The sequence below is a fragment of the Oncorhynchus keta genome, chromosome 34 (genome assembly GCF_023373465.1).
Source record: "Oncorhynchus keta strain PuntledgeMale-10-30-2019 chromosome 34, Oket_V2, whole genome shotgun sequence".
Taxonomy (NCBI): Eukaryota; Metazoa; Chordata; class Actinopteri; order Salmoniformes; family Salmonidae; genus Oncorhynchus; species Oncorhynchus keta.
Window position 1 is genome coordinate 45,237,590 of NC_068454.1, and position 23,366 is coordinate 45,260,955.

The 23,366-nt window shown below is 40.6% G+C and overlaps 1 pseudogene; it reads right to left on the reverse strand.

Moving 5' to 3' along the window:
- Positions 1 to 23,020, reverse strand: part of LOC118367198 (carboxy-terminal domain RNA polymerase II polypeptide A small phosphatase 1-like) — a 44,715-nt pseudogene extending 21,695 nt beyond the window's left edge.
- Between the last annotated feature and the right edge of the window lie 346 nt (positions 23,021 to 23,366).

Below are 23,366 nucleotides of genomic sequence, written 5' to 3' on the forward strand. Positions count from 1 at the left end.
TCATTGATTCAAATTTGATTATTTTGATATGTTTGTGCCAATCAAGACAACACTGTGGCATGATGCAAAAACACATTAAATAGTGTGTGTGTGTGGGTCATGAATTAAACTTATGATTAATAACATTACCTCATGAATTTGTAGTAGTGAGAAAACACACTGGTAAAACGTTTGCTTGTGAGTTTGAGATAATTGAATTATAGAAGAGCATGCCCATAAGGGGGCATAAGAAAGCTTTTTCCCAACAGCTGGTGTTCAGTTGATGGAAAAGTAAATATCAATGTGACTATGGACTGTCATGGGTCTGTGGACTGACTATGAGCTAACCATTCCCTTATCAAGTGGTCCATTTTTATTTTATTTTTATATAACATTTATATAACAAATTCTTATTTACCAAAAAGCAAAAGGCCTCCTGAGGGGACAGAGGCTTGGATTAATAAAATCTAAATAAAATATGAATATAGGACAAAACACACATCACGACAAGAGAGACAACACTACATAAAGAGAGACCTAAGACAACAACATAGCAAGGCAGCAACACTGTGAAACCGACTCTACTAGCAAGAGGAAATGTGATGACCAAATAAGCATCCTATAAACACTGTGCAATTCAAATGTCTTTGCCCCAGCAGAGTAAACAACCAGGTCAGGAGGAGAGTAGATCGTATCTTTATAGTTTGACAGAAATATCATCTGCTGTGCAATGCAATAAGAATCTTATGTGCAGCCATATCCTCCTCTATTTTAGTTCTGTTGTCACAAATTTGATCCAAAGCCAACACATCCAAAGCTAACACGGAATGGACAATATGTAAAAAAAATAGGCCTAATACTTAGACAAACACATTTCACTCTTTTCTCTGGCAAATTTCAGTTTGTTGTCACTCCATGCGAAACGTTCATATTCCACACTTCTAAAATTTGAAAGCGGAGCGCTGATCAAGTTAAGTGCGTTTCACAGCTATTCCAGCGGATTTCAAGCACGATGCAAAGACCTTGTAATACCTGTTCTCTAGGCAGGACGCAGTACTCGCATTCACAGGACTCAAAGGACTCATCGTCACTCAGCTCCTCCTCAGACTCCTCACTTAGTTGTTCAGAGGCCACAATCTTAAAAAATTCATGCAACTGCATTTTCTCATCCAGCTCACTTTGTTCAGAGGGCTCTGTTTGTTCGGCGTGATGTGCAAGTGGCTCGCTGTCTATGGAGTCTTTACTAAGTTCAGCACCATCAAGAGGGAGGCTTGTTTTCTCAGACACCTGCTCTGAAAGGTCCTCTGACTCTGGGTGTTGGAGATGCTCTGAGACACCATTGTGTTCCTCCCAGTTCTGAGACAGATATGGTGTGTTTAGCTGCTCACACAATTCAGATGACTTGCTTCGCTCATCTATCTCTTCGGAAGAGGTTGTGGAGGAATCCGTTTGATCCCCATTGAATTCAATACCATCAGGCATAGCTGGTTTGCTTCCTTCAGTGCATAATGCGGTGTCTTTGGTTATAACCTCAAATGATTCAGGGGATTCATTCTCCTCAGCACATGGAGCACCATTCTTTCTCTCTTCAGTGCAGACTTCACCTTTCAAATGTGTCTCAGGAGTGCTGTCATAATCCATTTCATCATTACACTGATCATGAGAGTCTTCTTCAGTACAGAATCCATTAGCTTCTTGATTAACATTAGATTCATTGGCTTCACTTTGATATTCATGGTGCTCTTCAGCACTTGGTTCACAGGCCTCAGTGCATAGTGCATTATCTTCCCCTTCGGTAGAGAATTGTGTATGTTCCCTGCCATATGCATCGCAATCTTTATCACACGGCCCATCGGATCCATAAGCTTTGTCTTCAGCATATTGGTTGTATAATTCGTCTTCTGCAACGCATATTGTCTGGTATTCTTCATCACAAGTTTCCTCTTCTTCAAAGCATGGTTCATAAGTTTGATCATTTTGGCCCTCAGATGCTTCATCATCTTCAACAGAAGACACGTCAGAAGAGGATCCATGAGATGCTTCCTCTGCACTGTGTTCGTCGTACGTGTTGTCCTCATCAACTAAGGGTCCATTGGCCTGAGCGTCACCAGCTTCATTTTCAGCAATGCAAAGTTCCTCTTCCTCAACAAAGGGCTCAGCCTCAATAGCATTGTCTTCTGCTACAAAAGCTTCATAAAACTCAACTTCATAAGCTGTGGCTTCTTCAAAACAAGATTCACATGATTCCTCATCTGCAAAGGATCCAGAGGCGGATGTCTCATCATCAGTACAGTCTACATTAAATTGTCCATCATCACCACAAGCATCATAAGATTCATCAACTTCTTCCACTTCTTGACTAAAAACCTCAAGCCCTTTTTTGGCGCAGGGCATTTGTGTTTGTTCCTCATTCATAATGGACACATGAGTTTTGCATTGTTCAAAAAACAACTCATGCACCCCTCCCCCTTCAAAACAGGAGGTATAAGGTTGCCTTTGGGCAAAAGTATAAGTATCCTCTTTATCAAATAAGTCAAAGAATCCCTCAGCAACGACTGCATCCGAGTGAGGTTTGTCTTCATCAGCATTGCTTTCCTCACATTCTACCACAACTGTACAATTATCAAATGATTCCCATATATCTGAGCTGGATGTGTCCTGTGCTCCTTCTTCCACCAACGCTTCATAGAATTCAGCTGAATCAGTTAATGGGTCTAAATTTATACTGTCATAAATCAAAGATTCAAAAGACCTTGTTTCAATGGATGAGCACTCAGAAGACTTGTCTTCCTCATAATAAAATGAACTGCTAGGCTCATAGCATTTGTCATTTGTGCTTTTATGTTGACAAGGATAGCTCTCACAATATTTACATTGCTCAGAGAGTTCACACTGTACACTTGTCTCTCTTTGCTCATAGAAAGCGTTTTGCAGTTCACAGTGCCCAGAGGGCATATCATAGTCAGCAGATTGATGATTGCTTTGTTCAGCAAGCAGAGTTTGCTCAGAAGGTTCATGAACTTCAGAGACATGTCTACTTTCATTGGGAGAATCTTGTTCAGCATAGTGTTGAGAAGGCATGTTCAAATCTGAAGAATGTATAGGTTCTAATATTATGCAAAACTCAGAGTCAAAAAGCCCACATATTTCAATTTGTTGAAATGTTGGCTGAGAGGGCTTTAAATCCTCATCAATTGGCTTTGTAGTCTCATTATATTCTGTTGGGTCATCAATATGATTGTATTTTTCTGAATACTCACAAATTCCAGTATAGTCCTCAAATGATATTTTTGATTCATTGGATTCAGAGATGTCAGGTATGAAGTCAGATATCTTACATTGCGCTAAAAACTCAGAGTTCTCAGCAGGTTCGCTTGACTCAAAGGACTTACAGTGTTGATCAGAAGACCTGCATTGTTCAGATGACTGGAAGCATTCTGTGAAATGTTCACAGTGTTGGCTAAATACAGAAGCTAGACAGTCATTAGCATAGTGCTCAGAGGACTTGCTGAAGTCAAAGCACTCACAATTTTGAGAACATTCTTCAAATGATTTGCTTAACTCAGAAGACTTATACTGATTAGTGTGCTTGTGGAGAACAGGATAGTCCTCACAAGGCTTGTTGATGCATTGCTCATACCCCCCAGAATGTCCATTATAATGCACAAAAGGTTTGCTCTCTTCTGCATGTTCTCCATTCATGCTGTAATGATCGACAATCTGCACAGCGGGATCCATTTGTCCATTGACCTTCTGGTGTCCAGTATAGTCCAAAGAGTTATTTATTTTGTCCGAAATGATGCAGGGTTCAGCAGATTGTGCAGAAGGCTCACTTGATTCCATGGTTTCAATTAGTTCAGACACCTCGCAGTGTTCAGCAGGCATGCTTGCTTTTGGGAAATGTGTAAAAAGATTTGCTTTGATCAGAGTGCCTTTTCAGGCACAAAGGGAGCTGACGTTCTCAAATAGGTTTGTAGTGTTCAGAGGTTTTGCACTTTTCCAAGCATAGAGAGAGAGACTTGTTTTCTCTAGGGAAACGACACAGTCCAGAGGGCTGGCATCTCACAGACTGCTCCTTTGGTAATGGTGGCTTGAACTGCTGGGGATATTCACAGACCACAGCCCGCCTGAGACACCAGCAGCAGAGTACACATAGACTTGACAGGTCACAACCACACTGAGACTAGCACATGGCCCCCTCTCCATGAGACCTTGCAATTTATTTTGGGGCTTCAAGAGACGTGACAAATAACTCCTGGAATATCAAATCACTGTAAAAAGCTGAAGTAAGGCATAAATCTGAAACTGACACCCGAGATGCGTCTTGATCACCTAATCTAATCGTAGCAAGTTACCTAATAGTAGCAAGTTAACTGCCATGTTGTTTGTTAAGTGTTCACATAAAGTCATGGGCGGCTTTGTCATCTGCCCAAAAAATGGAATTGCCTTTTATCATTTCCTTTTCAGCAGGAAATGCTTTAAAGCAGGGATGGGCAACTGGCGGCAATGGAATTCTACACATTTTGCTATGGGACGGAAAGAAGATTTAGCATTTGTATAACAAATTTCATGTAATTCTACACATTTTGCCATGGGGCGGTGAGAGGATGTAGAAATTTGTTAACTAATTTCATGCAATTCTACTAATTTGGCCATGGGTCGGAGAGGGAAATTACCTGTTTTACCACAAAATATGTGAAATTCTACACATTTTGCCATAGGGTAGAGAGAAATGTTTGCAGTTTTTAATATGATATCTGAGTGAGACTGACAAACAAAATCAATGAGGGCCCACCGGGTGGTAATTCAACCACTACAAGTTTAGATTGCTGGCTAACTTACCAATCAACTAGACTAACTTACCAATCAAAATGTTGACATGGGCTAATTGAGTAACAAGAAATAAACTGCTGATGCACAAACAAATTTCCAAATTGTTCCTTGTGTGTTCTACTTTTCTTATTTGAAACAGGAAGTTGAGACCCTGACTAAATTCAAAAATGTATATTTTTTTAGGGGTGGGATTGATCCGAGGGCCTTGCAGTTGCCCATCCCTGTTTTAAACCTAACCCTATCCCTGTAGCAAGCAGTTGCTTATCAACATATAGTTTGTTGGTAGTATGACGATCTACATCTACAGATGGAAAAATCTGGACTATCCAATCCGGACTTTCCAAATAAAGTGTGACCCAGGAAATCAACTCTAAAAACGGCCATTTTTCTCTCCACCGTCAAGAAGGGGGCCACAAAAATATTTTTAAAATGTTGATCTCCCACCCCCATCAAAGTTGCCCATACCTGCTGTAAAGTGATTCACCTTAACACAGACAAAGAATGACTGTGGTCTGATAATGCATTACAGTCTGTGCTGATTTAATTTTATATATTTTTTTGACTCATGCTGTCTTCTGGGTTGATTTATAGGCAGTAAAATATTTACTTTTAAGGCAGAACTGCAAAAATGTATTGACCAGAGAACATGAAAGGACATTGTGCAAAGAAAACATGTGTACCGATCAAGTGGCCCTCAATCATGTTGACCACAAGATGCCTAAATGACCATAGAGAGAGTGAGGGAGAGATAGGCGATATCACCAGCAAGGGAAAGAGGGAGAGAGGGATGTAAGGACGAAGACAGCTTACTTTTGAAATGGTCCCATTTTCTTCCACCAATAAGGGGGCATTGTTGTTGACTGGGATTTGCTCTGTTTCTTTGTGACAGAGGCAGCAGAAGAGACTTTCAAAATGCCACGACTGCGGGGCTTCTTCGAGGAAACGACATGGGCAGTGGTATCTAAAAGAGAAAGCATTCAGATAGTATTCAGCTGTCCTTATGTTACCTCAGAGTGGTTGTTTCACAATAGGTGGCAGAAGGTTATAGCCATGGCTTACTTAACAAAGTCAGATGCCCACCTCAATTATGGAAATAGTTAAGCAAAACTAAAGTTACAGGAACTAACAAAATAATGAATCACACAAGTAGTGTATAAGAAATAATATTTCAAATAAAAAAGTTAAGGGGATAGTCATGTTGATAGTTATGACAAGCAATTAAAAAACAGTATTAATTTCCACACCCTTATCTTTTCATTAGTTTACATTTTCCAAGCTTAGTTTGAATTACAGCTGATTTCCAACGATTTTGAATCATCGGGTGGAATCTTTCAGAGCCAATTTAAAAAAAATAATCTTACAAGAAACATAAATATACAGTAAGTAATGTCTGAAATGTATCTATTTTCTTGTGTATGTATTCATCCACCCTACTGACTACATTTAAGAGTTTAAAAAAATCACTATTGTACATTAAGACTCATCCGACCGGTAGCCACTGTGATGTAGTCATGAAAATCAGATAGAAAAATCTATGTAGAGTTTATATTTAATATTGCAGCTCACAATTGTCGTGTTATTGTAACAACTCTCGTGGGTTGAAGAAGGAGGCCAAGGTGCAGCGTTGGTAAAATAATAAATAATAAAAAATAATAAAACTGCAACTGCAACACCGCAACAAAAAAACTGCAACACTGCAACAAAATAACAAAGTAGAAAAATGAAAGCGCACAGTTCTGTCAGGCAACAAAACAGAAATTAACTCCCCACAAAATCTGATCTGAAAATACCAACGTATATATGATCCCCAATCAGAGAAAACAATAGACAGCTGCCTCTGTTGGGTACCACAAAAATAACAATCACACCCGGACCTAACCAAAAACAGAGAAATAAAAGGCTCTCTAAGGTCAGGGCATGACAGTATCCCCTCCCCCCACCCCCAAAGGTGCAGATTCCGACCGCAAACCTGAACCTATAGGGGAGGGTCCAGGTGGGCATCTACTCTCGGTGGGGGCTCCGGTGCGGGACACAGACCCCTCTTCCGGCTCCCTCCACTTCGGTGGTGCCTCCGGTACAGGGATCGTCGCCGCGACCCCCGGGCCGTAGATTGTCGTTGCAAGCTCTTGACTGGGGACCGTCGCTGCAGGCTCCTTTCCCTGGATCCTCACTGCATGCACCGTGCCATGGATCATCACTGCAGGCTACATGCCATGGATCATCACTGGAGGCTTTGTGCCATGGATCATGTCTGGAGGCTTCGTGCCATGGATCATGTCTGGAGGCTTCGTGCCATGGATCATCACTGGAGGCTTCGTGCCATGGATCATCACTGGAGGCTTCATGCCATGGATTATCACTGGATTCTTCATGCGTGGAGCCGGAGGAGGTCTCACCGGACTGAGGAGACGTACTTGGAGCCTGGTGCGTGGAGCTGCCACAGGGCTTACCAGGCTGGGGAGACATACTGGAGGCTTGGTACGTGGAACCGGAACAGGTCTCACCGGACTGGGGAGATGCACTAGAAAGCCTGGTGCGTGGAGCAGGCACCGGATACACTGGGCAGTGGAGTAGCACTGGCGGTCTCAAGCTTAGAGCTGGCACAACCCGTCCTGGCTGGATGGTTACTTTTGCCCGGCAAATGCGAGGTGCTAGCACAGGACACACTGGGCTGTGCAGACGCACCGGAGACACAGTGCGCAGAGCCGGAGCAAGATATCCTGGGCCGAAGAGACAGACTGGAGGCCAGGAGCGCTGAGCCGGCACCATCCGTCCTGGCTGGATGCCCACTCTAACCCGGCCAATGCGGGGAGCTGGAATATAGCGCACCGGGCTGTGACTGAGCACTGGAGACATGGTGCACATCACCGCATAACACCGTCACACACTCCCCACGATAAGCACGGGGAGTTGGCTCAGGTCTAACCTCTGACTCCGCCAATCTCCCCGTGTGCCACCCCCGCCATTTTGGGGGGGGAGCTGCCTCTCGGGCTTCCGTGCTACCGTGCTAGACATGACCCCTTGTATAGTTGCTCCCTCCTTGCAGCCTCCACCTTCCCAGCCAGGATCTCCTCCCACGTCCAGGATCCTTTACCATTCAGGATGTCCTCCCACGTCCATTCCTCCTGACCACGCTGCTTGGCCTTTTTGTGGTGGTGAGATCTGTAACAACTCTCATGGGTTGAAGAAGGAGACCAAGGTGCAGCGTGGTAGGCGTTCATGATTTTTAATAAAACTGAACACTGCAACAAAATAACAAAGTAGAAAAAAGAAAGCGCACAGTTCTGTCTGGCAACAAAACAGCTAAACAGAAAATAACTCCCCACAAAACCCAAACTGATAATAACAACGTATATATGATCCCCAATCAGAGACAACGATAAACAGCTGCCTCTGATTGGGAACCACACATGGTTAAAACAACTAAGAAATAGAAAACCTGAAATGCCCACCCTTATCACATCCTGACCTAACCGAAAACAGAGAAATAAGTCTCTCTAAGGTCAGGGCGTGACATTTATACTGTATTCACGGCATGCATTATATTTCAAACTGTAAATATTGCCACCATCTCATGAAGCCAGTTGTTTGTTTTTCACAGCTCTGTTAATAGAACAGATTGTCACCGCATAACAGCAGGCAAACAACATTATTATCTATTTATTTATAAATATGTTTGATCATTTGGTAGATAAAATCCTTTTTAAAATCATCTTGTTTCCAAGGGCCTCCTGAGAGAACAATGTTCTGTGATTTCTATGAATTAGGTCAGCTTCAACTTCAAATCACACCCATTTCATAATGGCAAAAATAATGAACTGACCCAAAGTAATTAAAAAAACAAACACCATATAACTTTGTTCAATGGCAGACTGATCACATTTCACCGACCCACTTCACAAACCAATTCATGTTGAACTGAGGACTGTTGAAGACGTCTTTCAATTGGAGCTGAAACTGGACTGAGCCACATGGGAATACACCTACGCAGGGTGCATACTTGCTAGAGGCTTTACAAGTCATGAGGTTTGTGTGAAAACATGTGAAGGAACAGGGCAGGTGAACGCATGGGTGGGAAGAAACATCATGCTGCCTTCCATGTTAGCTCTTCTAATATTACACATTAGAGCACTTTAAATAGCACACCACGAGCAGCTGCTGACAGTGGTTAATGATGGGATTCTTTGTATATATAGCCTAGCGCGCACTCACTCCAGGCCATAAACGGAGAGGCAAAACAAAACCTTTTTGTGTTGGTATAGCAGCCGAGAAGAAATGGCTAGGCTTTGTGTTTACCCGGTGCAGCTAAAATGTATTTCAATTGGTCAGTAGTACCATAATAAATAAATACTTATTATTTAACCACTAAATTAGTGGTTCAGTTCATTAAAGAAAAACAGAGACCCTTCAGATATTGCAGTTATATGAACTTGAGGCTGGAACTTGACACATACTGTCAGGGGCGCCGCCAGGGATTTTGAGCCCCATGAAAATGTATGACATTGGGCCCCACCACCACAGGCCACACAAACCATGCGCAATTGCTGTAACTACACACCAACAGAACCCAATCGACCCAATCAAAGCTTTAAATAACTACCTTTGCAGGCTTGCAACTCTCTTGAAGTCCAATATTTACTGTACAATATTTACTGACAGTGAGCTGTGAAAATATAACACTGTGCAGACATGCATGCAGCATTCTGCATACAGTGGAATAAGAAATGTGCTAAAGGCCATATTTTACAGTCTAAATGTAATTTTAATGGTACAATTCTTGAATGTAATATTCTCTTAACATTAATGCATAACTTAAAATAAATATAACTTAAATATACATTAACCTCTTCAATTAAATTAACCTTATCATCTATAGAATGATATAACAAACAAAATAATAAAATCAGCAGCAGATTTTTGAACAAAATATACATACCGACTAGAAAATAAGCAGATGTAAAAGTGGAAATGAAAATGGAAAACAAAATGGAAATCGACATGAAAAGGCCTGATGGTAGCACTAGAGGAAAGGTCAAGTGGTCAACAAATCAATAGGTTTCTTTCACTTGGCGTCTTGAATGTGCACAACACACTTTATGGCAATCCAGCCATTACTTTGAGATATATCTTGTTCTCAGTCTCAGTCAGCCTGTGGGCATCATGTGTGTAGTGATCCAATATCCATAGCCATGCCATTTAACAGTTATCACTGGCCCTTGCTCAGCCTTACTCACCAAGGGCCCAGCGCCGAGCCTTCTTGCTAGCAAAGTCATTCATTGATCAAGTCTTTAAAGTCCAGCTTTCTAGCTAACTGACTTTCAATGGACAGCATGGCAAGACTGCAAAGCCTGTCCTGGGACATAGCGGACCTCCAATAGTTTATCAATTTTAGCTCACTGAAAGCTCTCTCGCCACCAGCAACAGTCACTTGCAGTGTGCAAAATATACGTAAAGCAATTCACACTTATCCAAAAATGCTTTGCAGCTGCATCTTACAAATTGCATTCAGGGGACCAAGAGGGGACAACTTAGGGGGAAAAGTGGCAGCATATACAGTGTTCAGGTATCTTACTTAATTTTGAAGCTCAGGTGTAAGATCTCTGGAATACTTAATGATCAGTGGTTGGCACACTGAAGGGACTTCATCCTCACTAATCTGCCCAACTTTTAGAACAGCAGAAAGTTCTTCTACAATTTTTGCAGTGGTGTGGAACCTAGTGTCCAAGTCACTTATGATGTTGTCCATAGCAGTAAAAAGACTGTTCTGAAACACCCACCGCTGCTGAACTGTCCTGAGCTGTCTCCTATTGAGAGGTTTCATCATGGAATTTCTTCCTTTTCCTCTGGAGGCTGTGTTCCTTGCTAAATTGAGGTACAACATTCAGTTGCGTAGCAGTCAGTGTTGCCTCAGACAGGAGAGACTCCCATCCATCTCTAAGAGCCTGCATCTCTTCCTTTAATGCTTTGATACTGGCTACCTCTGTGTCAAGTGACTGGAGAATCACATTCCTGTCCCCAATGCATTGCAGTACCTGCAATTATGCCAACTGATATGTCATTCAACACAATGCTGCTCACATCCTCCTTCAGTTGGGAGTAGGACTGGTTCAGGGGTATGGGGATGGGAAGACAGGGCTGCAGAAACAAGAAAAGAAAAATAAACAATTTGTTTTATTAGTAGACTCAGCAAAAAAAGAAACGTCATCTTACTGTCAACTGCATTAATTTTCAGCAAGCTTTGTGTGGGTTTGTGCCCATAGGCAACGTTGTTGCCGGTGATGTCTCGTGAGGACCTGCCTTACAACAGGGCTACAAGCCCTCAGTCCAGCCTCTCTCAGCCTATTGCGGACAGTCTGAGCACTGATGGATGGATTGTGCATTCCTGATGTAACTCAGGCAGCTGTTGTTGCCATCCTGTACCTGTCCCACAGGTGTGATGTTCAGATGTACCGATCCTGTGCAGGTGTTGTTACACATGGTCTGCCACTGCGAGGACGATCAGCTGTCCATCCTGTCTCAGGCACCTCACAGTATGGACATTGCAATGTATTGCCCTGGCCACATCTGCAGTCCTCATGCCTCCTTTCACCATGCCTAAGACACGTTCACGCAGAAGTGCAGGGACCTGGGCATCTTTCTTTGGTGTTTTTCAGAGTCAGTAGAAAGGCCTCTTTAGTGTCCTAAGTTTTCATAGCGGTGACCTTAATTGCCTACTGTCTGTAAGCTGTTAGTGTCTTAACGACCGTTTCACAGGTGCATGTTCATTAATTGTTTATGGTTCATTGAACAAGCATGGGAAACAGTGTTTAAACCCTTTACAATGAAGATCTGTGAAGTTATTTGGATTTTTACGAATGATCTTTGAAAGACAGTGTCCTGAAAAAGGGACATTGTCAATAAAATATTATTGATGATAGTTTATTACTTTAATGTTGAAAAATGTTTACCTAATATTCTAATATTGTTTTTAGGTCCCCTGTCAGTCACAGGCCCTTAGAATCGTTCTACCCCCCCCCCCCCCCCCCCCCCCCCCCCCCTCCCTCCATACGGCACCCCTGCATACTGTACAGTGCGACCCCTCTATTCCATTGCTCGCACCCAGTCTCCCAGGAGGCTAAGCCACTGATAATGAGGTTACAGCTTTTACAAGGGGGGTGTGGTACGAGAGCCAGGTCAGCAAGTTTTAGCCTACTGAGTTAAAAGTGGCTTATCTAGGGTCTCTTTCAGGCATGCCTCTGCTTCTATTTCAATCCAGACAGAGATAGGCCCACTCCGAGTCTGACTTTATCGCCTCAACACAAGATACACTGTTAGGGTACTACCATTTTTTTCACGCAATCTGGAGCGCGGGATGGCAAGCTTCAGTGTCATTAGACCTGAGTTGGGGTAAGACCTATGTTGAGGTGCATTACAGTGATGTCAGAAACTATTAACACCCGTTTAATGACTGATTTTCTTTTTAATTGGTCAGTGGCCTACACACAATACCCCCATAATGTCAAATTGGAATTATGTTTTTCGAAACCACATCGTTATGGCAAGCCTAAATAAGTTCAGGAGTAAAACTTGTTGCATTGACTCACTCTGTGTGCAATAATAGTGTTTAACATGATTTTTGAATGACAACCTCATCTCTGTACCCCACACACACAATTGTCAATTATCAACCTAACAATGATCTGTTAGGTTCCACAGTCAAGCAGGGAATTTCAAACACAGATTCAACCACAAAGACCAGGGAGGTTTTCCAATGCAGATGGGTAGAAAAATACAGACATTGAATATCCCATTGAGCATGGTGAAGTTATTAATTACACTTTGGATGGTGTATCTTTACACCCAGTCACTACAAAAATTAAGGTGCCCTTCCTAACTCAGTTGCCGGAGAGGAAAGAAACCACTCAGGGATTTCACCATGAGGCCAATGGTGATTTTAAAACAGTTACAGAGTTTAAAGGCTGTGTTAGGAGAAAATTGAAGATGGATCAACAACATTGTAGTTACGCCACGATACTAACCTAGTTGACACACTGAATAAAAATATTCCAAAACATGCATCCTGTTTGCAACAAGGCACTAAAGTTATACTGCCCCCCAAAAATATGTCTGTAATTATTAAGAACAGGGGAATGGAGCTAAGCACAGGCAAAATCCTAGAAGCAAACCTTGGTTGAGTCACTGGGAGAAATGTGGTTCAGTCTGCTTTCCACCAGACACTCGGGAGATTAATTCACCTTTCAGCAGAACAATAACCTAAAACACAAGGCCAAATCTACACCTGATTTGCTTACCAATAAGACAGTGAATGTTCATGAGTGGCCTAGTTACAGTTTTGACTGAAATCAACTTCATCTATGGAAAGACCTGCAAATGGTTGTCTAGTAATGATCAACAACCAATTTGACAGAGGTTGAAGAATTTAGAAAATAATAAATGGGCAAATGTTGCACAATCCAGGTGTGGAAAGCTCTTAGAGACTTACCCATAAAGACTCACAGTTGTAATCACTGCCAAATGTGCTTCTACAAAGTATTGACTCAGAAGTGTGAATACTTAAATGAGATATTTTTGTATTTAATTTTCAATACACATCTCTACAACTCAGTCACCTATCAAGTTGGCTCCCTTGATATAGATTAGCAAAAAAGACTGCATGAAATCAATAATACCAAGCTATAATGTATGCAAAAAAGTGTAAAACAATACTATTCATACTAACACAATTTCTCAGAGAAAGAGATTATAATAATAATAACAATAATTTCCCCCCAAAAAGACGTATAACAAATATTAGCACCCATGAATAACCTTATGAATAAAATCATAAAAAATGATCTGCATTGACAATCTAATTTAAAGGAACTGTATTTTGGCCTTCCATTGCTTTCTGTTTCACAAATTTAAATCCCTTTGTCATCAATCACTATGGCGATAGGCCAAGAACTTACAAAATGAAAAGAGACAAATGGCTGTTGACTTTTATAAAATCAGACAATGGGTACTAAATACAGTTGAAGTCAGAAGTTTACATACACTTAGGTTGGAGTCATTAAAACTAGTTTTTCAACCACTACACACATTTCTTGTTAACAAACTATAGTTTGGCAAGTCAGGACATCGACGGTGTCATTTTTCCAACAATTGTTTACAGACAGACTATTTCACTTATAATTCACTGTATAACAACTCCAGTGGGTCAGAAGTTCATATACACTAAGTTGACTGTGCCATTAAACAGCTCGGAAAATTCCAGAAAATTATGTCATGGTGTCACGAATCCCGCCAAATATGGTGCCTCTTCCTGTCCGGGCGGCGCTCGGCGATCATTGTCGCCGACCTACTAGCTGCCACCAACCCCCTTTTCTGTTTCATTTAGTTGTGTGTGATTAGCTGCACCTGTTTCGTGTTTAGGTTTTGGTTGTAGGCTATTTAAACCCAGTAGGCCCGTTGGCTTTTGTGCAGGCTTGTTTTTCTGTTTATGGTGTGTGATTATTTTGTGGTATTCATTTTTCCAATCAGTTTCGTCCTGTTTGTTTGGACTGGGCCTTTACACGCCCTTGTGTGTGTGGCGTGACCGTCTCTCTGTTTTTTTTGGAAAATAAAGATCCACATCTTTTGAACTACCCTGCTCTCTGCACCTGACTCCTCCACCCACTACTTATAGAAGCTGTGACACATGGCTTTAGAAGCTTCTGATAAGCTAATTGACATCATTGAGTCAATTGGAGGTGTACCTGTGGATGTATTTCAAGGCCTACCTTCAAACTCAGTGCCTCTTTGCTTGACATCATGGGAAAAGCAAAAGAAATCAGCCCAAAAAATGTTGACCTCTACAAGACTGGTTCATCCTTGGGACAATTTTCAAACGCCTGAAGGTACCACGTTCATCTGTACAAACAGTACGCAAGTATAAACACCATGGGACCACGCCGCCGTCATACTGCTCAGGAAGGAGATGTGGTCTGTCTCCTAGAGATGAACGCACTGTGGTGCGAAAAGGGCAAATAAATCCCAGAACAACAGCAAAGGACCTTGTGAAGATGCTGGAGAAAAAAGGTACAAAAGTATGTACGGTATATCACAAAAGTGAGTACACCCCTCACATTTTTGGAAATATCTTTGTCATTATGTGTTATTATGTTTAGATTGATGAGGGAAAATGTTTATTTAAACCATTTTAGAACAAGGCTTTAACGTAAAAAAAATGTGGAAAAAGTCAAGGGGGCTGAATACTTTCCGAATGCACTGTATATAAAATACACATATAAAACAAAGATTTTTTAGAAAAATTTAAATATAAAACTTTTTAATTCAGCATTGTTTTGAGTATCATTTCATAAACCATGTGCCATGGAATTGGTACATCGAAAATCTCTTCCCAACTTTTTTGCTATCATTTTGGCACAGCTGTAAAAATGTATTTAAATTAAACTGGTATACTTGTTTTATTCATCACAAGTTTTTTACTTTCTTCCCTTTCCACTTGCCTCTTCCATTTTAGCGGTAATGCTGTAATTAGTTGCTTGTCATTTTGAGTAGAGCAGACATTTCCATATATTTATGCTGCATGTGTGAGATAACAACACCAGTCCCATTTATGACTGGTATAATATAAATGATATAATATTATACCTTTTTAAGCATGTTTTCCCAAAATATATATATTTTTATTCATTAGTAAATTTGAGTTTAACCATAGTATTTATTGTAATATTTGTTCTGTATTTTCTGGTAGATTAAACTGAAATTGCAACCAACTTTCTATGGCTTGTTTAAATATAGAAATATTTTGGAAAGCATTTAATTTTCAAATAACCTAAAGTGGGAGGTTGTAATCTGAATGAAGGGAAAAGGGACATTATTGAACATGTGGTGAGACATTCCTACTAATCTGCTAGAGAACCAGTTTGGATTTAAACGTAACTTTTAAATGACTGAATCCTTTAGTGCGAGGCCTAATGTTTTAATATTTAATCATTTTAATCAAAATTGAATATTTTTTACTCATTTAATTTTTAAAAACAAGTCGCTAGATGTAGGCAAGGCCACAAGCAAATAGGTAAACTGGGATATGACTAAAGAGATAATCAGGGTAATTTTTCCACAAATAGACAGATATTTTCCTTTTCATGGTCTTATCGATTTTTGCTAACTTTCTATTAACATTCATTGGATTGAGATCATTTATTTATTTCACCATCAGACGATTTTATTGGTAAACTATATGGTAATGTAAAAGTTGAATTTTTCTGTGATCCAACATGTAACATAGTAGAATTATTATATATTTTTGTAATCCAGAGAGGTTACAAAAAAGTATCTAGATCATCTATGAGGCAGTTGAGGGACCCAAATTGTGGATTTAAAAGAAAACATGAATCATCATCATACAATGACACCATCGTTTTTAAACCCTTGATTTCTAGGCCCTTGATACTATTGTTGGATCTGATTTTAATAGCTGACATTTCGATGGCCATAAAAAATAGATATGCGGATAGTGGATAGTGTTCAGTGGTGTTGATTATATAGGCCTTAATGATCTTTTCAAAAGATTTAATCAAGAGAGAGGTAAGAGCAACAGGTCTGTAGTCATTTGATGCAGATGGATGAGGAGTTTTTGGGACAGGTACAATACATTTTTTTCACAAAGATTGTAAATTCAATGTATCCAGGGGCCGCTGGAAAAGAGCAGAAGACACCGCTTCGCTGAGTGGAACAGTGTTTCAGGACATGAACACTTAAGTTATCAGGCACCGGGCTCTTTTTGTGCTCGTTGTATGAATTCCTCATTGATGACAAGCACACTGTTGGTTGCCATGACATCCTCCTCTTGACAGGCCGGGGGACCGTGTGCGCTACCTGCTTCAAAGCGGGTGAAGAACTTGTTCAGTTTCAGTGGATTCCCGGAGGCAAACACATTCAATATAGGCAGATATCACAGATATTACATCCGTCATCTCGGGTTCAGGTCAGCTGAGAATTCTTCAAATACACTCCAGGTAGCACAATCAAAACATCCTTGCAATTTAGCAATACTGTCATTTTCCCACGCCTGTATTTGTTTTTCCACCACCTCCTTTTTGAGTAACTGTCTATAAGTTGGTCGGAGACCATGTTTGACCAACTGCATTGACAATGTTGGCTCTTGGATGGATATAAACAACTGTAAGAAAAAGGTGGAGTAATTCACAGGGGAGGTAGAACGGGCACAGTGACACGGACAGTACATCTCTATATCAAGAGTGCATTTTTTTCTCTCATGACAATTGTAGTTTTACACCATCGGTCATTGATCAGCACACAGACCCCCCTCCATACTCCTTACCAGTAGCCTCACTGTCTCTGTCCATACGGGTAGTAGTGAATCCGTCAGCGGTGACTTCAGAGTCGGGCACAGCCTCCGACAGCCAAGTTTTGGAAAAGGTCATCACACAGACCTCCCTGTATTCATATATACTGAACAAAAATATAAACACAACATGTGACAATTTCAACTATCTTTCTGAGTTACAGTTCATATAAGGAAATCAGTCCATTGAAATAAATTAATTAGGCCCTAATCTATAGATTTCACATGACTGGGCAGGGGTGCAGCCATGGGTGGGTTTAGGAGGGCATGTGCCCTCTGGGGAGCCAGGCCCAGCCAATCAGAATTAGTTTTTCCCCATAAAAGGGCTTTATTACAGACATAAATGCTCCTCAGTTTCATCAGCTGTCCAGGTGCCTGGTGTCAGATGATCCCGCAGGCGAAGAAGCCGGACGCGATGGTCCTGAGCTGCGATTGTGAGGCCGGTTGGACATACTAACAAATTCTCTAAAACGATGTTGGACGTGGCTTATGGTAGATAAATGAACATTAAATTCTCTGGCAACAGCTCTGGTGGACATTCCTGCAGTCAGCATGCCAATTGTATGGTCCCTCAAAACTTGAGACATCTGTGGCATTATGTTGTGTGACAAAACTGCACATTTTAGAGTTGCCTTTTATTGTCCCCAACACAAGCTGCACCTGTGTAATGATCAAGCTGTTTAATGAGCTTCTTGATACACCACACCTATCAGGTGGATGGATTATCTTGGCAAAGGAGAAATGCTCAGTAACAGGGATGTAAACATATGAGTGTACAAAATCCCTTAAGTGATTGGACATTGGAGAGCAGGAAGCGTGAATCTTTGTTTTATTCCTCCTCAACCACTGCCGCACACTGTCTTTCCTTCCCCTTTTTTTCTCTTTGTTCTTAGTAGTCCTTTGCCCGGGTTGTTTTGTCTCACGATCTCTGCAGGTAGTCTAGTGGTTTGAGGGCCAGCTGGGAGCCTACTGTTGGGTTAGAGCGTTGGGCCAGTTACCGAAAGTTTGCTGGATCGAATCCCCGAGCTGACAAGGTAAAAATCTGTCATTCTGCCCCTGAACAAGGCAGTTAACTCACTGTTCCCAGGTAGGCTGTCATTGTACATATGCATTTGTTCTTAACTGACTTGCTTAGTAAAATAAAGGTTAAATTAAAATATAAAAAAATGTCCCCCTTGATCCATTCTTCCGAATACGAGTTGTTACATTGTATAGCGAATGTGTGATTCTGCCAACTTTCTCAAAAGATTTTAGATTTTTATTTGATTTATATTAATTTTCCCATTTTTTGAGTATGCAATAGAGAGCAATAGGTCGGGCGTCTTTTTGTAGGCACTAACTCCCCCATGTTTTGTCGGACAAATCCTATGGGAAAAGGTGTGTTTTTTTGTAGGGTTTTTGTATAAACGTCGAAAATAAGGTCTGTCATTAACACAGGCTTAGGATTTCTTGTTCTATTAGATAATCTTCATCAGTTAAGTAATATTTTGTGAATTTTTAAGCATTTCTATAATAAAAAAAGCACACAAAGGCTTTATAATTCCTTAAGGTCATGTTAAGTGACTAATATCATCTCATAGCACAAAATATATAAGATCTCCTAAGTCTGTGTTAACCTCAGACCTTATTTTCAATGTGTATCCCAAACCCTTTTCTTTCCCCATTCATTTTCTCCATAGGAATGGCTGATCGAACCAGTGGTTTCTGTTTTTTTGGCGAGTTCTATAGCTCAGTATTTGTATAATTTATTTTATATAGTCTTTTTCATCATCTTTATCAAGTGTGCCCATAGTTTTAAAGGTGCCTGTATTTGATTTTCTGCAAGGTTTACAGATCACACCACTATCTGAGACGTCTTCACACTTGGTTAAAAGTTGTGTGAAGTGACAGGGCCCAGCAAGAACCCCCTTGCCTCTAGCTTGGCCCCTCTCTCCTGGAATACAGCCACAGCCACACAACCTTTAACCAAGTGGAAGTAAACCAATAGAAGACGAGAGAAGGCACTCAGAGCCATCTTGGAGTATACGCCACCTCTATCTAGATTGTATTTCACAACAAAGTGAACACAGAGAGGCAGCCATGCAGCCCTTGGTGCACCCAGAGCTCAAATGATCCACAAGAGGGTGTAGGAACAGTCTCACTATAATGACTGTTAGCGTACATGTCAGATGTCACTTGTTAAATCCACTTCAATAAGTGTAGATGAAGGGGAAGAGACAGGTTAAAGAAAGATTTTTAAGCCTTGAGACAATTGAGACATGGGCTGTGTTTGTGTGCCATTCAGAGACAGGGCAAGACAAAATATTTAAGTGCCTTTGAACGGGGTATGGTAGTAGGTGCCAGGCACACCGGTTTGATTTTGTTCAAGAACTGTAACACTGCTGGGTTTTTCATGATCAACAGTTTCCCGAATGTATCAAGAATGATGCACAACCAAAAGGACATCCAGCCAACTTAATATAATAATATAATAATAATATATGCCATTTAGCAGACGCTTTTATCCAAAGCGACTTACAGTCATGTGTGCATACATTCTACGTATGGGTGGTCCCGGGAATCTTGACACAACTATGGGAAGCATTGGAGTCAACATCCCTGTGGAACGCTTTCGACACCTTGTAGAGTCCATGCCCAATGAATTGAGGCTGAATTGAGGGCAAAAAGGGGTGCAACTCAATATTAGGAATATTTTGTACACTCAGTGTATAGCAGGTGTTTTAAGTTGTGTGAGCAGTGCACAAGAATAGAGACCAACTCAGCACCAGCAGCCCCAAAACAAACATCAGATTCAGAATTAAAACACCAAATTCATCAAAATAAGGTCTTGACAATTAGCTGAATCAGTCAGGTGGTAGTGTTCGTTGGAACAAAAACCTACACACACTGAAACATACTGAATGTGCAGATATAAATGTAATTAATAGAGATAACCCTGTTCTAGACAATGTTCTGCAGTGCTGCACCTTCTTAAACAGTCCCCCGCTGTAACCAGTTTAAATGTACATTGCTCCAACAGGATGTGTGTAGGGCTTGGCAGCAGCACTGTACACATAATTATAATTAACATACTGTTGATCAGCCCACATTAATGTAACATTAAAGACTAGCCTATGCTGAAGGGTAGGAAACCAAAAGCACATTAATTATTTACTATAAATATCAACGTCTACACCAAAAGACATCTTGTGTAACTCAGGCAGTTGTTGTTGCCATCCTGTACCTGTCCCGCAGGTGTGATGTTCCGATGTACTCATCCTGTGCAGGTGTATGGTTCATTGAACAAGCATGGGAAACCGTGTTTAAACCCTTTACAATGAAGTTCTGTGAAGTTATTTGGATTTTTACGAATTATCTTTTAAAGACAGTGTCTTGAAAAGGGGACATTTCTTTTTTTGCTGCGTTTACCTAACAAGCCACACTTCAATGCAGAGAATAAGAGACGACCACAGAGCATAAAAGTAAATGCAGAGCACAATTTTTTTTGTCGGAATAATAACAACACTTTCCTGTTTATAGAAATACAGATCAGAAAGGGAGTATAGTCTCTGTCAAGCCTAGAAGCTTTGACTACTGACTCTGCCCAGAGGCCCGGGCTTATGTGGCACAGACTGTTAGATGCCTTATTCTGCATCATGGTTCGAGTCTCTGTTGCAGTTCCGCTACATTGGTGGCAGCGGTGGGATCACTGCAGTGGTCTCATGTTGGGGAAGCGTGCACTTGCACATTTTCGGGGCTTGGTGCGTGACCTGTGAACAGACACCTGGCAGTCGACCAATGGTAGTGTAGTAGTGTGACAGCCTGAACATGAGTAGCTTGATGTCTCTTGGAGGACAACTACTCAATTTGAATTGGTGTCCAACATATACTGAACAAACATATAAAAGCAACATGCAACAATTTCAAAGATTGTACTGAGTTACAGTTCATATGAGGAAATCATTCGATTGAAATAAATAAATTAGGCCCTAATCTATGTATTTCACACGACTGGGAATACAGATATGCATCTGTTGGTCACATATAACTTAAAGAAAATGGGCCTCACAATGGCCTTGATATGTTGTCACTGTATTTCTGTGCATTCAAACTGCCATCGATAAAACGCAATTGTATTCGTATGTCCGTAGCTCATGTCTCATGTCCATAACACCACCGCCACCAAGGGGCACTCTGTTTACAACGCTGACATCAGCAAACCGCTTGCCCACACGACACCATACACGTGGTCTATGGTTGTGAGGCCGGTTGGACGTACTGCAAAAAATTGGAAGCGGCTTATGGTAGTAAAATTTACATTAAATTCTCTGGCAACAGCTCTGCATTCTGCATGCCAATTCACCGCTGGCTTAAAACTCTGTGGCGTTGTGTGACAAAACTGCACATTTTAGAGTGACCTTTTATTGTCCCCAGCACAAGGGACACCTGTGTAATGATCATGCTGTTTAATTAGCTTCTTGATATGCCACACCTGTCAGGTGGATGGATTATCTTGGTAAAGGAGAAATACTCAGTTACTGGGATGTAAACACATTTGTGCACAAAATGTGAGCGAAATAAGCTTTTTGTGCATGTGGAACATTTCTGGGATCTTTTATTTCAGCTCATGAAACATGGGACCAACACTTTACATGTTGCATTTTTATATTTTTTCAGACAATAAAAAAAGAACTGCTACATTTTTGTTCATTTGACTAACAGGCTATTTAGCCATAAAGGTGTATCCTACATTGTTTCCATAACTGTACGACAAAATGTACTTGAAGATGCACTACGCCAAAATCACCCTGCCATTTCCTAGTTTCTAAAATTCTCATAGTTTGCCTACTTTCAGTTCAACAAGCAAGTATAGTGTACAGAATCCTTGTACCATCTAAACCGCTGTGAAATATATTTTCCATAACCAAAAATAATGTATTTTCAGCGGTTTGAAGCTGGTGTACAAAAAATAAAAGATGCAAAAACTAAATTTAAGAACAGGACGCATAGAAATAGCACACATAGAACAGATCTACCACTTCTTAGACTTGCTTTCAATGAGAATGACAGATCTATAACATTTCTATGTGAATTTGGTCGGATTGTCCAGGTCACAAATCAAAAACATTGGTAACGTCATACAAGTCATTTCGACCCCGCCCCTTCCCCCAACGCTTTCAAAAACTCGGTTGTGATTTCCTACATTGTCTCAATAATTTCAACTACATCCTTTTATAAATACAAGATGCAATGCCAAACAAAAATGTATTTGCTAAAATAATAATTTTAGGCCTTTCAGTGGGCCATGTCGTAGGCGAGCTATATGCCTTCACAATGATAGTTTCGATTAGTCAAAAGTTTGACTGTAAGTTACAATAATTTCAAGCAATTGTTTATGGAAGTGCAATATTACAGGGGTCTCTACAGTTCCGTTGAACTTTAAAATGGATTTATTTATTTAGTTCTGGCCTTGACCATCTAAACACCATCCTGTCTTGTGTATGTATATTCACTTTGTCATGCGCAACAGAACACTTGAACACTTGAAAACTTTTCCAAACTCACCTTCGTCGCGCAGACTATAGTTATCCTCTTCATCCCTCGTTACTTGCGTGATTATCGAGGAAAAGATGTCCATTTGTTCCGTAAATAAAGAAAAACAGCCGTTTATAATGTTGACTATGTATAATAGCTCAAGGAAGTTTAAATATAGAAAATATTATTTATATTTTGCCACTCACCGCAGGAAAAGTAAGTAAAATAACCCATATTCTAAAGCGAATATCTTGAAAACATCGGTGCATATGAAATAAAATCTTAAAATAAAGAAATAAAAGGGTGAGATTCTAGTTGACAACTTTGTTTCAATATGGAGTTCAGTACCTTCAATTTCTCGATACAAACATGGAACTTGACGGTTTCAAGGCAGCCCAGTCTTAAAGCGACAAAAGTTTATATATTTTGTAATATCCGATAATGCCACGAAAAACGATTTATTTCCCATGTTTATTTTTTCATCAATTCATACATATATGTACAGTAACCGGGTCATAAAACATAATGGATATTTAACAGTAGACAATATTATTGAATAATATTTATGCTTTTCCTCCAAGCAGTAGGCTATTTCTAGCGATCAAAAATACGATATGCTGCCTTGACATAGCGAGATGTTCGAGAGACGCATTGTTACAGTTTCTTGAAAGCTGGATGTTTGCAGTAG